General features: G+C 35.4%; 1 long non-coding RNA gene across 1 annotated transcript; it reads left to right on the forward strand.

Moving 5' to 3' along the window:
• The first annotated feature begins 5,033 nt into the window (after positions 1-5,033).
• Gm42172 lies at positions 5,034-6,530 on the forward strand. Its single transcript, XR_880619.1, has 3 exons — positions 5,034-5,098; positions 5,282-5,405; positions 6,482-6,530. It is a non-coding gene; the product is annotated as a predicted gene, 42172 (long non-coding RNA).
• Positions 6,531-6,763: the final 233 nt, after the last annotated feature.

Consider the following 6,763-nt stretch of genomic DNA (forward strand, 5'->3'; position numbering starts at 1 on the left):
TGTTGGTATAGCATCTCAGAGGACATCCTTGCTAGGCTCCTCTCTGAAAGTACAACAGAGCATCAGTAATACTGTCAGGATTTGGTACCTGCCCGTGGGATAGATCCCAAGTTGGGCTGGTCACTGGTCTGCCATTCCTTTAGTTATTACTCCATTTCCCCCTGCATTTCTTTTATATAGGAACAATTTTAGGTTGAAAATGTATAGACTCAATACAATTTCCATCACTATTCCAATATAATTCCTCACAGACATGGAAAGAACAATTTTCAACTTCATATGGGAAAACAAAAAACCCAGAATAGCCAAAACAATTCTGAACAATAAAAGAATATCTAGAAGAATCACTTAAGCAAAAGTAATAATAATAATAATAACCCACATGGAGTTGGTACAGAGACAGACAGGTTGATCAATGAGATAAAAAATGAAAATCCAGGAATAAACACATACACCTATGGACACTTGATCTTTGACAAAAAAAGCTAACCATACAGTGGAAAAAAATAAGGCATCAACAAATGGTGCTTGTCTAACTGGCAGTCTGCCTGTAGAAGAATGCAAACTGATTCATATTTATCACCATGCACAAAGGTTACATTCAAGTGGATCAAGGACCTCAACATGAAACCAGTTACACTGAATTTAATAGAAGAGAAAGTGGAAAATAAACTCGAATACATTGGCATAGTGAGAAATTTCCTGAATATAACACACCAATAGCTGAGACTCTAAGACCAACAATCCATAAATGGGACCTCATGGAACTGCAAAACTTCTGTAAGGCAAAGGACACTGTCAACAAGACAAAAAGCAAGGTACAGAAAATGTTAGTGTGTGTAGTCTTACTTCAACTAGATAAAACAAGTCTGTTTATTAGGAAATATGTAATCATATCTTGACCATTGTATCAAGGCCTGTAGTATTTTCAGAGGACTATTACTATAAACTCACTTGTTATTACCTTGCATCTGGTAGCTTATTTGTACCATTTATAGCAGTTGTCCTCAACCTTCCTAATGCTGGCAATCCTTTAATACTGTTCCTTATGTTGTGGTCAACCCAAACAAAAGTTCTTTTCGTGGTTTAAATGTACATGTTGAATATAATAATATATGTTATGTTGGTTTGGGTTTACCAATATAAGCTTTATTATATATTCGTGGAACCTGCTACCTTAAGATACATATTCTTATTAAAAAATAAATTTAGATAAATATTACTTCAATTGTTTTCCCATCAGTGCTTATTAGTGTAAGAGTAGTACTAAGTATCCTTTGGTTTTCAAAGTACCTTAATGACATTTCATTTTTCATTACTGTCAAATGATTTCAATGGTGTTCATTTTTCTTGTACTTTTATCAGTTTCTCTCCTAGTACTCTGTTCCTCCATCTTTCTCATGCACTCACTCATTCCTCCTGTTTTCATCCGAACCTGACTCAAATCTACCTACAAAATTTGTTTCCCTTCCTAAGCAGATCCATAAGTTCCCCCTCCTTGAGCTCTTCATGTTTTGTTTAGGCTCGATGTATCTGAGGATTGTAGTATTATTTTCCTTTAAAGAAAAACGAATGTTCAAATATAAATAAGTACATTCCATGTGTGTTTTCCTGTGTCTGGGTTACCTCATTCAGTATAATTTTTTTCTAGTTCCATCCATTTGTCTTCAAATTTAAGGATGGTATCTTTTTTTTTCCTCACAGAATAGTATTCCATTGTGTATATTCACCACTTTTCTTTAGTTACTATTCAGTTGAGGGACATCTAGGTTGTTTACAATTTCTGGCCACTATGAGTATAGCTGCAATGAAGATGATTAAGGAAGTGTCCTTGTGGTAATATGGAGAGTATTCTGGGTGTATGCTCAAGATAGGTATATCTGGATCTTGAGACAAAACAATTTCCAATAGTCTGAGGAACCATTATGTTGATTTTCATAGTGGCTGTACTAGTTTGCTCTTCCATCAGCAATAGAGACATATTCCCCTTATTCCAACTGATTGCCACCATCTGCTATTCCTTGTGGTTTGAACTTAGGCATTCTGATAGTTGAAAGATGGAATCACAAAGTAGTTCTAAATTGCATTTTCCTGACGGCTATAGACATTGAGAATTTTTAAGTGTTTCTTGGCCACTTGATATCCTCTTGAGAATTCTCATTTTAGATAAGGTAACCCATTTTTAATTGTATTATTAGGTTTCTTAATATCTGGTTCCTTGAGTTTCTTATACATTAGCTCTCAGTCAGATTTGGGCTTGATGAAAATATTTTCCCATTCTGTGGGTTACTGTTTTGCCACTCGGTGTTTTTCTCTGCCTTACAGAATCTTTTCTGCTTCACAGGGAACCATGACAGTTTCAGTATTTTAAATGATGGATTACATTTCTGATTGTTGTATGTTGAACCACCTCTGCATCTTTGGAGGAGATGTACCTTATCATGGTGTGTGATATAATGTCTTTTTGTTTTGTGAGTATTTTAATATGAGTTTATTTAAAGCATTAATGTTCATGAGGGAAATTGTTTTGTGATATACTTTCTTTGTTAAATATTTGTGTGGTTTAGGTGTCAGGATAAATGTTGCCTCATAAAATGAACTTGGAAATATTCTGTCTGTTTATATTTTGTGAATGGATTCCTGTAGTATTGGCATTATCAGTCCTTTAGCAGTCTGATAAGAATTTGTATAATTTAAGCTTTAATGCTGTTCATTTTGTTTACAAATGCCAGTACCCTTGAATTTATGGCATAGATGCTAAAAATTAAAAGATTACATTGGTGAAAATTTTTTTTGATGAATATGAAGTGTCTTTTTGTGTTTGCATCAATTAATTTTGGTTTGAAATCTCTCTCTCTCTCTCTCTCTCTCTCTCTCTCTCTCTCTCTCTCTCTCTCTCTCTCTGATACTAGAATGGATAAACCAAGTTGCTTCTTAGGTCCATTTGCTTATACATGTTAGATCAGGATAGTGAGAGCTCACATCATGAACTGAAAGCAGAAAGCAGAGAGAATTCATTCGTGGTACTGAGATGATAATTGCCCTGATATTCAGCCTGCAATAATGTACTCCTTCCTAACCCCTATTCTAAACCTGCAAGCAACACTAACCATTTGGGACCAATTGTATGAATTCTAAAGATTATGGGAAACATTTCTTACTTAAATCACAACACTACCTTCTTCTCTCAAGGTTCAGAGGTCACCATGGAGAAGATAGTTGAAAGATTGCAAGAACCAAAGGTAGTGAATGACTACAAAGAAAGTCTGTTTTCCAGAAACAATAAGGCATTTGTACACGTGAAATGATAGTGACTAAAATTATATGTAGAAGACAAATTCAACATCAAACCAGACAAAGTCCAGCATCTAGGGGTGAGATCTTTAGAACATCCCACTGCTGGCTAAGGAATTTTAACCACTTTTTAATTTTTTTGGTCACTATTGGGAGATAGAATTTAGCTTTTTTTTGGGGGGGGGTATGAAGCATGCACCTAATGACAGCAGAACCTCAATATGGTGGGTTAAATGAGAAATGTCTCCTATAGGCTTAGGCCTACTACTTTGGTGCTGGTATTTGCGAAGGTGCAGTTATTTATGGTGATGCCTGAAGAAGTGTGTAACTGGAAGCAGGCATTGAGAATACTTAACACTGCTGGATTTCCAATTTAGTCCCCTTCTTTGTGCTTGTTAAAGAAGAGGGCTCAGTGTTTCCTCCTCATTCTATTCCTGACACTTGCTGACATACAATCCTACCATCATGAAGTCTTTTCTATCTGAAAGTTTATGGTCAAAATCTATTCCTTCTGTAAGGTGCCTTGGTCATGTTATTTTATCATATCAGCTGGAAAGTAACTAATACTTGGGTTTAACAGAAAGAACACATAAAATATGAAGGAGACATTTACTCCTGCAGGGATATGGAAGGAATAGAAAGGATAAAACAGGGAGTGGAACCTAAAGACCCTTGACCTAAGAATAAGAAAATTAAGTAACTTTAGTCAATAGATATTACGCTTCTTATTAGATTCAAGGCTCACTACACAGGAGAGGAACCATGCTCATTAATGCAAAATTGATCAAAAAGCAATAGCTCAGGGTGTGATAGGACATAGGGGAGAACCTACTGTTATTATTTTATCTATATGTATACAGTATCAATAAATCCCCACATCAAAATGCATCATGCATATTTGGGTAATATTTAGCAGTAATATGAACCTAATTTTATTATTTGAAGCAAAACATATATAAATAGAAAATGTTATATAATTTGAAATAAAAGATACATAAACAATTGCATACATTGGTTTAATAAGTCAATTCAAACTGTAAAGTTCTAATTAAACTGTACATGCTCATTTACTTATAGCTTATTTGAGGTATAGGTTTTTATGAAGTTAGTAGTGAGATTTCTTATGACTTTTGCAGATATCCTTAGTTTATCTTACCTTCTTCCCTATTCCTTCTACATTAATCTTTCTCATTAGAACCTGACTCTCCAAAGTGTCTCCAGAAATTATGACAATCACAATTATTCATGCTGCCATCAGTAGCCATATTGAAACCCACATTTCATGTTGCTTCTGAAGATATTGTTAATGTCAAGGATCCCAGAAACCATCAGAATTTACAGTGAACTTCACAGTCAGTACTGTTCCCTCAGGTCATGTTGAGTTAAATGTTCTGAGATATGTTTTGTCGAGGTCACATATATACTGGCAACAGACAATGTATGGCCAAGATACTTTAGGCCTTTAGCAGCAATCATGTCAGTGATCCCTGCTGCATTATGGGACCAAATTAATATGACAGTCTTGTACTGCATTAGAATAATTACTGATGTCAATTATGTATAATTCTGCCACATTCATGATAAGTGTTCTGCCATTTATAAACATTTTTATGTCCATTTTCATTCTTTCACTAGACAAGAGGTTTCAGTCATAGTCATACCAGCTGAATGCTGTCACCAGTAACAAGATAGAGTCTATTTTTAATATTTCTGATGGAGATCATGGTGATGACTATGATCTGTACTGCTTCTGGAGAAACTGCTGAATTCCATGGTCCATACTGATACCCAAGATCATTATGAGGTAAGTATTCTGAGCTAGCACTGGATAACAGATCAGTGGCTGAGATTCTACATATCATAAGGAATCCTGTTGATATTCTTGATTTATCAATTTCACCCTCAATTTCAAGCAAACAATATATTTTGATGTTTGTGGCCTGTGAGAAGCAGCTATACTGATGTCAGTGATGTATTTTGTGAACAGAAATTGGGCAGGAATCCATTATATCTATTGCTGATGGAGATGCTGATGATGGCTATGATCTGTGTTGCTGCTTGAGAATCTGATAAATTCCAAAGTCCTTACTGATGCTTGAATTCATATTGAGGTAAATTTTCCTAGATGGCACTGAAGATCAGACTGATGTCTGAGATAATACCTGATACAGGAAATTCTCTTTATGTTTACTGATAAATGGATATAGCCCCAGATGTTTAAAATGAAATGTACTGTGATGTCTATGTTACTACCTGAAACCTGAAGCTATATTAATGTCAGAGTGGCATGATAGGAATGGCAATCATGAGGGAATGTATTACTATTGATTATGGAGACCTAATTTATGGTGGTGATCTGTGTTGGTGCGATCTGGTGAATTTGACAGTCCATCCTGATTCTCAAGGTGATATTGAGGTAAGTATTCTGAGCTAGCACTTGCAATCCAATTGATGTTTGAGATCAAACATTCTACAGGAAATTCTGTTGAAGACTCTAATACATTCATGTTGGCCCATAGTTAACCATGTAATTTATAAGATCTATACTACTACCAAAAGAGCCAGAGATGTCAAAAAAGAAAGAAATCAAAACAAAAACAAAAACAAAAACAAAAAAAAAAAACAAAACAAAACACAAAAAACAAAAAACAAAAAAAAAAAAACTTTCCTGCCACTGGATGTGCATGGCCATAATATCTTCTGCACTCTTAATCTATATTAAACATAGTGTTGTATACTTGGCAACATATACCATGGAACGATTTCATTGGCAAATACATTGTCAGTGATCACTGTGCTACTGAGAGCCATGTTAATAACAGTAATCCAAATTGCCTACAGAAACTATGTTGATGTCAATCATCATCCAGAAGCCCTGTTTAAACCCATAGTACATGATGATTCTGGGGAGATAGTTAATGTCAAGGATCCAGGAGGCCAGCAACTTCCACAGAGAATTTAACAATACAGTTTTCTCAGAATATTTTTATTTTTGAAGTCTGAGATGTTATTTTGAGTAACATGTATAGTGGCAACTATCACCATTGTATATCCATTAGACTTCAGGTTTCCAGCAGGTATGATGTCAGTTATCCCTGCTCCCATGTGGGACCATAATAATATGAGTGTCTCTGAATATCAATGGAAATTTACTTACATCAATTATCCATGTTCCTGTCTATTTTAGATGAAGTGTACTCCCAGCCTAACCATTTTGATGTCATGATGCATCCTACTACTAGAGAAGAGGTTTCTCTACAAGGTCCTATTAGGTATCTGAAAATGTCTGAATGTGCATGATATTTCCTGGCAAAGACAAGATGGTATACCCAGATAAATGCTGCCATAGGCACCAAGGTCATGAGTGACCCTTGCTTTGGACCTTACTGCCACTTTGGACCTGATCCCAAATGCCAAGGGAAATATATTGGTGTCACTCATCAGTGACAATGGTCAATTTTGGAGAAGT

Source organism: Mus musculus, chromosome X, assembly GCF_000001635.26.
Source record: "Mus musculus strain C57BL/6J chromosome X, GRCm38.p6 C57BL/6J".
In the NCBI taxonomy this organism is placed as follows: Eukaryota; Metazoa; Chordata; class Mammalia; order Rodentia; family Muridae; genus Mus; species Mus musculus.